The sequence below is a fragment of the Falco cherrug genome, chromosome 2, assembly GCF_023634085.1.
Source record: "Falco cherrug isolate bFalChe1 chromosome 2, bFalChe1.pri, whole genome shotgun sequence".
NCBI classification, from domain to species: Eukaryota; Metazoa; Chordata; class Aves; order Falconiformes; family Falconidae; genus Falco; species Falco cherrug.
The window spans coordinates 12,261,515-12,270,467 of record NC_073698.1 but is presented as its reverse complement, the minus strand read 5'-3'; positions in this window follow the sequence as shown (position 1 = coordinate 12,270,467).

Sequence of the window (8,953 nt, the reverse complement as noted above, 5' to 3'; positions counted from 1 at the left end):
GTTGTATGCGGTGGAGGAGCTAGCAAAGCTACCTGCTGTCCAGACAGCTTCTGTCCAGTTACTCTGCCTGAAAAGGAGAAAGTGGGGAAAATGTCATGACCTTGTGGAAGCCTGGATGATTGCCCACAGTGAAATGATGTCATTTATGGGATGTGCAGATGACTGCCAACACTTTTAGTGTCTTTCATCTGTGTCTACGAAGCTTTGCAATAAAAAGCAGCCCTACAGCTCTTCAGTGACTCTATTGCTTCCTATTCGAAGAAGTCTATGTTACAGCCAGAGTGCCATTCCTGGAATGGAAATCTTTCAGGTCTGGTATTAAAAGGGAAAATAATTTCTACAGAATTAGAAATTCCACAATCTACAGAAAGAAACCTCTCCCTTCCACCAACACAATTATCACCTTGCTGTGGTCTTTCAAAACATTATTAGCCTGTGTCCTATCATTTTGAGTTAGTACTGAACCTTACTGAGTTCCTACTGAGGGTTTTTATTCTCCACTGCCCAGCTTTTGCCCAGTCTCTCCTTTCACCTGCTGGGTACAATCCTGTGAGGTGCAGCGCTCCATTGGTTTAACAGAGATGTGCAGCAGACAAGATAACTGTGGTTTAAGACCTCAGAGCTGGATCAGGGCCCTTGGCGTCTTTCTCTGCAAGTAAGGGCTTGTGAACACTGTGGCAGGGTTGCAGCATTGCAAGCCCACATTTTGCATACAAGACAGAGCAAATTTGCCAACTCAGGTGCAGATCCCTCTCCAAAAGGGTTACGAAGTGAAAGGCAGCATGATGCAAATGTGGCTGCACCACGCCTGGGTCTGAGCTGGAGTGTTTCTTCACCGGAGTCCACTTATGTATCTGAAATGAGGACCAACTCAGACAGAATCACTCTGGCTTTGCCTGCTCACAGTGATGCCGACATGGTGTCAGCAGAGCTTCCTCCTTTCCCAGGCCAGGTCAGCAGTCTGAACGGGAGACTTCTTGAATTACAGTGCCTGAAATGCGTCCTCCGGCTCCTACAGGGCTTGGGGCAGATCACATAGGTCCACAGTCTGTATGTTTTGGAAGTAAAAAGTGGACATCGAACCCCACCTTTGGGCACCTGAGAAAACTGCCTGACCCTCAGAAGTGCTGAGCAACCTCCCCTAATGGAGGAATCATGGTTTCAGCTGACTAACTGTAAGCACTCAGTTAGCCTTTGCTTCTCCTCATGTGTGCTCATCTGCAAAGTGGGGATCATTATATTTGACTCCATCTCCAGGTATTTGGAAGCTAATTTAGTTTATGCTTGTCAAGCATTTAGAGGTCTTCAGATGAAAGGAGCCGCAGATAGGCAAAGCATAGCTATTACTATTAATTATTTCTATTGTGCAAGTAGACACGAAAGCAGCAAGGGTGATGATTACTTGCTTCCTTTACAAGTGGCAAGACACAGTGCAAATACGCAGACAGGGACCCTCCCCGCCCTGCAGTACACATAATCTTACCAGCCAGATAAACCAGACAAAAAGTGAGGAAAGGAGCGCAAACCCAAAGAAGAGCAATGCGTGTAAGTGACTTACTGCACACAGGGTTTTAGGTGTTAGTTTGTTTTGTGGTTTTGTTGGGGTTTTTTTGCAACAACTGCTTTTTAAAAGTGCTCTGTTAGCCAAAAAGAACAAGATCACTATTCTGTGGTATTTAAAAATTGCAAGCCGGGCTCTCAAAAAAGGAAAAGTATTTTACAAAAGAGAGTAAATGCTAATTCTCCTTATTTGGCTGCTGACTTTTGAGCAGATCAAGCTTTGAACTTTTTCTTTGCAGCCACGAGGACTGAAAATATTTCCCTCATTAAAAAAAAGTCAAAATTCTCAAAGAACAAGTTGAAGTATTTGGGTATGTAAAACAAATTCCTGATGGTAACAGGTTGCTGTTGATCAGCTGCTCAGCAGGAAGGAGATGAGCATGGGCTTGGTGGCAGCTCATCCCCCTTCCCTCCCAGGCTCCCAGTGAACCTCACACAATTAGTTTCTATTCTCCCCAGGGTGCCAGGGGCTGGGTGCATACCACAGAGGAGTTTACATGCAGTGATGAGATGCTCCACAGTAATTTGTTCCTTTATCTAATGCCTGACTAGACAGGCAGATGGATAGAGGAGTAAAAAAGCCAAGTGGCTCCCAGCCAGATGCTGAAACCTCTCACGCGTGGCTGTGAAAGGGCTGGCACTGGCTCAGCAGAAGGGGTGGGAAGCATGACCGAGGCCAGCAGTGTAGCGGGACTGGGATGCTCTGGGGTGAGATACGCTAATCTGAGCCATTCCACGTTTCCTTCAGAGTGTGAAGGGTCTCAGAGGCAGATCCTGGGCCAGGGAGTACCAGGCTAGCCCAGCAGTTGAACATCTGCATCCCTCACCCCCTTCAAGGACAGTTTCAGCCCATCAGTGGAAAGAGGTTGTAGCTGGATCTGCAACATCCTGGGTGAATCCAGCAACCTCTGAACCTTCTTGTTACTACTGTCTAAATCCAAATGGTTTTCTTGTTTGCTTTTTCCCAAGTAAAAACACCCAGTTCATTTAATATTAGCTGGGGAACAGGCTTGGGACATCAGCTGCATTTTTTTGGTGAGTTTGAATGTCATGGGATGAGGATGCCTGCTGCAAGCTACCACCAGACATGCACTATTATAAAACCATTAAACTACTCTTAAAAGAATCCCAGCCTCTTTCAAAAAGCAATTCCTGCACAAGGAAAAGGCAGCAATGTTTCTGGCAGGGCATAGGGAAGTGCATCCTTGTCACATAACAGCCGTACACAACAATACAAGCACCTTAAGGATATCAAAAGTAGATTTAAAACGCTGAACCAGCTTTCCTCCATGCACTGCTTCAGCTTTCCAGGTCTGCATTCCATGCTTGGGCTCTCACCAAGCTCCCTCTAATGGTCACAGACATTGGGTTTCTTTGCCTCCCTGTGGGCAAGACGCAGGCTGGAAGCCCCAGCGCTGTACAGGGTGGGATGTGCCTAACAGAGGACACCCTCCAGATTTTTATTCCTTTAATGTGTTTGGGTTCATCTCTCACCTAGCTCTTTTGTGAGCCTGTCTCCACCAACTATCTTCCCTTTTAACACCTCCCTTGCTTCTTGCCTTTCTCCCCAGCCTCCAGAGACCTGCGGGCATCGCAGAGTTAATGCATGTCCTGCCCTTAGCTCAATTTAGGCCCACACCCTAACATAAAGAATGGATTACACCACCAAGGAATGACAGAAGCATATACTGGACGGTTTGTTCATCTTTTTAAGTCAGCTTTTTCATGCTTTCCTCATGCCAGCAGTGGAGGAGCTGCAGGCTCCAGCCGGCTCTGCTACAGGGAGCAAACCCCATGGCAGCACAGTGCTACCACTGCCAGCGTGCCCATGGTGCTCGGTACAAAGGGCAGTGCAGCTGCCCTGAGCCATACCAGCACCGTGCTGCTAGTCCTCTCTGACACATCATTGTCCTTCACAGAGCCACACAATCGTGGAGTGGCTGAGGTTGGCAGTGACCTCCAGAGGTCATCTGGTCCAACCCCCCTGCTCAAGCAAGCCCACCTGGAGAAGGCTGCCCAGGACTATGCCCGGATGGCTTTTGGATATTTCCAAGGATGGAGATGCTACATCTCCAAAGATGGAGAAAGACAGTTCACACCTGTTCAGAAAGGGCCTTTAATTATGTCTCCTTTTGGTACCTAATTTTAGACAACAACCAAAAATGCCTGCAGCCCACCTTCCTCAACATTCCCTCACCTTCAAAAAAGCCTTGAAACTGCCTTCCAGAGGACATAGGAGCAGAAAATATAAAGAGTTCAAAGATGGAGATTGCTCCATTTCTGGGAAAATTTTGCGATGTAGTTGTCTGTGCAAGCAGAGAATCCCTTTCAGAAACCCAGGCAGTGCTAAGAAATGTCCAAAGGCACTTCCCACTTTGGGAAATATTGCCGTTATTGCCTTGGGCCCTTGTGCTACATAAAATATGTGGAGATTTCAAATACTATTCTGTGCCACAGTGGGCCCAAACTAACAACTCCAGGGTCAGCAGGGGGATGGATTGTCCTTTCTTCAACCAAGCAGCACCAGCAACAAACACACAACAAACAAATCTCAGGATCTGAAGACCAGCTGTACTTCCAAAGGCTTACTCAATTTTTCCACATACAACAGTTTCTCTGGTACAAGCAAAGTAAGTAGTAAGTACTTTTACTACAAGCAGTAATTCTGACTACAAACCCAGCCTCATGTACATGTTTGAAACATCACAGCTACGCACACACCACTAGTATTGATTTTCCTTTTATTTTGCATTTGGCACAAGACCAGATAGGGATGGTTAACGAGAGGACAGTCCCCCTTGCATTAACAAAACACTTAACGATCACTTCTAACCTCTCGGCTGTTGCCCTCCTCTTTCATTCTGGGGGGAGTTGCTGCTCCAGGTGCCTCAGCCTCGCACAGGAGTTTTTAATCTCTCACAGGTTACCCGACCAAGCCATGTGTCTCTTAGTCTGTCCAAAACCACCACCCTGGACTACAGAAACCTTCCCTCCTGACAATGTCAAACAGCTCTAAGAAATGCAATGCGCATTTTTTGACAAAGAAACATGTTTCTTCAATATGTTCCCAATATTTATTCTTCATTACTGAAGGCTTCCTGAGACACCCAGGGCAGTTCAGAGCAAGTTAGGAAGGGAGGAGAAGGATCACCAGAAGAAGTAACATTTCTCCCATTTGGTCAGGTAAATAGGGGGCACATTTTCCAGTGGGTACTGCTTTTAGCTCCTAACTCACCTGCACCCTGAGCACTTACTTGGACAAACCCCAGTGACAAAACACAGGGATGAGAAATGCTTTTCAGCCAAAACCAGAAAGAAGTGTTGCATGAAACCAGCGAAATGAAAGCACAAACCTCTAATTATTTTAATATTGGATAGTGACAGTGTTGTTCTGTGTTAAGAGCACAAACAACCCTTGGCCACAGGTCATGGTTCATTGCCATTTTAGAAAACAGTGGGACTGGCACAGTGCTGTGCTGGGAAAAAAACGCTCAGGTAATTAAATAAAGCTTTGTGATAAATCAGGTGAACATACATACACACTAGCAAGCAGTGGGTAATACTTTGCTGGATGGGCAGAGCTTGCCGGGTGTTGTTTCAGCGTCATTCGCCCTCCTCCCAGAAGGTGCTTCTGCAGGGCATTGGTGGTGCAGCCCTGGGGTGCCCTGGGCTCACAAAGCCACTGATAACCACGGGATTTATTCCCAAAGGGCTGTTGTCTTGGTAGTGGCACTAGTGTCCCCAGAGGCAATGCTCTGTGTGTTGTCATCAGAGGGGGAACCTTATGCTCAGCACAATGTCATGTCAGGGAGGAGAGAGTCTAAGTATGTAGGAAAGGGGGCTATGCATAAAAAGGAGAGATAAGGGAGAAGGAAGGTGGGGAAAATATTGAAAAATAGGTAAAATGGAAGAGGAGAGATCTGCTCATGTGACATTTAAGCTGTTGTCGCTGTGAAGTGCACGTCCAGCACATGCTGTGTGTTAGGACAGCCTGTGTGTGACAGCTCCATGCAGTCAATACACTCCCAAACAGTGTGGAGAACCTATTTCAAACTTGGTGCAGAACAACTTCCACTCCATCTCTTCAGACTCATTTATATTCTTAATATAAGCACCATAACCTGCACCACTTAATTATACCATGTGATTTTTTTTATGGCTTTCTCTGATCTGATTCAAGACTTGAGTCTTTCTGCACTGAGTTGCTCCTCATCTTCCTCTGTGCTCTTGCTGTGCCATCGGCTATTTGTTGGCTGGGGTTACGTGGGTCTGGGATGCTCTGGGCAAAGGAAAACCTGAATAATGCTGGTACTGCCATTTCCACTGTGCTGTTTCTACCTTAACAGTGCATCTGCACACTCTTGGATACAGGCAGGCATGTTAGCCTGGGTACCTGCTGCCAGAGCAGGGAGAGCTAGCTGGGGCTCCAGGGCAGGTTACCTACAACGCCCAAGCTCATGAACCTTCTCACAGCCCGCCCATCTCAGAAAAAGCCTCTTAACAGCAGTTTGCTTCCTGATTCTTCCTCAGGAAAATCAGTCTTCCTTTCCCTCAGTTCAAGAAAACATTAAGACCAAAGTGTCAAAGGAAACAGCAGCAAGAGGTAATTTGTGTCATGGTGCCAAAGTGGAATAAATTAAATTGAGTGGAATGTCACTGTGTACTTGGAATAATGCTTTGTCTTCAGAGGAACCACTTAAGGTGCATAAATGAGAGCAGCTGCCTGGCTCCTTTTTACACAGTGTATCAACAGCAAAAAGGGCATTTTCTTGTTAGCACGCTGCAGCTGCACTCCAAATGGGGCAGGGCTATTAATAGAGTAAGTGGGCAGTCAGATATGCCCTTCAAAATCCTGCATGGGGCTGTAATTCTTCAGTTTCTAACACACATTACACCACTCGGGGCTGGAATGGTTTTCATTTGCAGAGTGATGAACAGGGTTTTTCACATATTTACATTTCCTCTCTCAGTACCCATGCTACTACGTGTAACTGTAACTGCAGAACTAATAAAGAGATTATGGCTAAAAGGATAGAAATAAAAGGAGGACCAGAGCTGATGTACAGTAAGTCAATATAATCAGGAGGCATCGATCAGTGGAACACAAAATGCTTTCATTGCCTTCAAAGTCAATATTGCAGGGGGAAAAACAGATGTACACAACCATATACGCTCAGCTTGGTCACTAAACTTCACAGACAAAACTCATTTTTTCTAAGTGTTTTAGAGCTTGTTTTTTTAATTTCTTTAGGATGACTCTATCATTTCAGAAAAATAGGTAGGAATCAGGCTCTCTGGTGTTAATACAGACTTCTATTGTGCTCTTCCTGGTACTCCTTCTGTACCTCATAATGAGCAGTATTTAGTTCAGATCTTATCAAAGACTGAATATAGATCGTACTCAGTAATGAGCAAATCTAAAGATATTCTTGAAGCAGTAAGAGAGTTGTGTTTAATACAGCTTACCAGTATTTTATGAGAGACAAAGTGCTTGTCTTTGGCTGAGCCCCTGAGTGCAAAGTGTTGTACAAACATAGATGAAAACACTGAACTAGTCCCAAACAATTTTAAATCTATGTAGTAGAACAAAAGACGACAGTTTACTGTAGGTAAATGGAAAAGCACAAAACTAATATAATATCGGTTCTGCTCATGATGCACTTGCTTGAAAAACTATTAAGCACCCAGTGGAGAATGGCACTGACAGGTGTTTGAAATTAAGAGACACAATCAAGTCTAGGTATCAAGCCTAGACACTAAATTATAAGTGATAGATGAAGTATGGTAGGCTTTGGAAGTTGAAGAGAAAAAACTTTAAAAGGTCACTAAAACAGCGTATAGTTCTGGGGACACGATACAGATGAGAAACTACAGAGGTGAGCCTTGCACATCACCCTGGAGAGCTATGAGTAGAATCATAATCAAGGATGCTGAGCCCAAATGAGAGTGTTAGTTATGTGAGGATAGGAAAGGTACCTTAGAGATATTATAGAGTATGAGTCTACAAAAACTCCAAGCAACCAGGATACAAGATTTAGGCAGAGGGTTCACCTTATGTATCACTATGAAGTTTCCTTATTTGCTTCTTAACTCTCTGTATAAGCTGGCAGATCCCCACAGCCCCCAGATGCCTCAGCTGTCAGTGCAAGTTGCTGATGGTTTTCAGTCATTCTAAACTAAATTATTTAAATGCTTTAGATGTCATTAGGTCTAGTGCCTTGATGCTGTCTGATGACTGTCTGAGACTTATTTTGTTCCTTTGGCTTAGGATTGAAGCACCACCACAAAAAAACATGGTGAAATGCTGTTGCCACTGATGTCAGTTGAAGGTTGGGGTGTTGGGTTCAGAGGGTTCAGCTCAGCTTCCCTGCTTTTTGCCATCTGTATGACAAAGGTTCTTAGCCTGAGATCACTCTATGGGCTTTTTAAAGATTTTCTCTGGCTGTGCATCACTGATGGAGACAACCTTCCCTGCATCCTTGGATGTAAAATATGCAGCCTGGGGACTGAGCTCCCTGGCTTTGCCCCTGTGCTTTTGCAGCCATCCTGCTATGCTGGTAGTCCTCCATGGATGCAATCCATCTGACTGCAGATGCCAATGTCTAGATCTGAACAAGTGTTGAGATTCTTTCACCATTAATGATTTACTGTAACCCCACAGTAATTCCTAAAACAGATCTTGTGATTTTTCTCCTTAAAAGTGTCTCTTTCTCTCAGTAGGAATAAATGCAGTCTAAGGTGACATCTACCTCATGGACACCCAATGTGACATGAATTCCACCCTACACAGCCAATCTTTTGTAGTGAGATCAAGGAATGAAGATGAGAGATGGCAGGGCAGAGAGTGGAGTATTTTGCATCTTTGCTTTCGCTTACGTGCCCTTTTCATTAATGTTTTTGTGATCAAGTCATTCTTCCATCTGGATGTTGAGAAAAAGGCAACAGAGGTGCCTGCCAGAGGGGAGATGTTTTAGGTTGAAGAGAGGGATCTGAGCATATCCCCAGCATGACTGGGGCCAAATCTAACCTACCAAGTAATGTATATTTTTATACACTTTAGTGTTTGGACATATATTAACATTTATTACTAACATATTTTCTACCAAAAAAAGTCCCTTATTGGTCAGTATGAGACTTCTCCTGGTTTATTTTTCATGTTCCTTCACATGCTTCATTGTGGTTTTCATTTCTTGGCCCATCTCCAGTGTCCCTTCTACCTTTCTCTTCTCCTCTGCCAAAGCAAATTTTCAGTTCCCCTTCCATATTCCCACTCTTTCCTCCTTGGAACTGTGTTTTCCTTTCCTTGCTTTCTCCCTTGGTCATACCTCTCCCTCCTCTCCAGCCTTTCTGCCCTTCTCCCTCTCTTTTCCCCTGTCTCACTGGGAATTTTCTT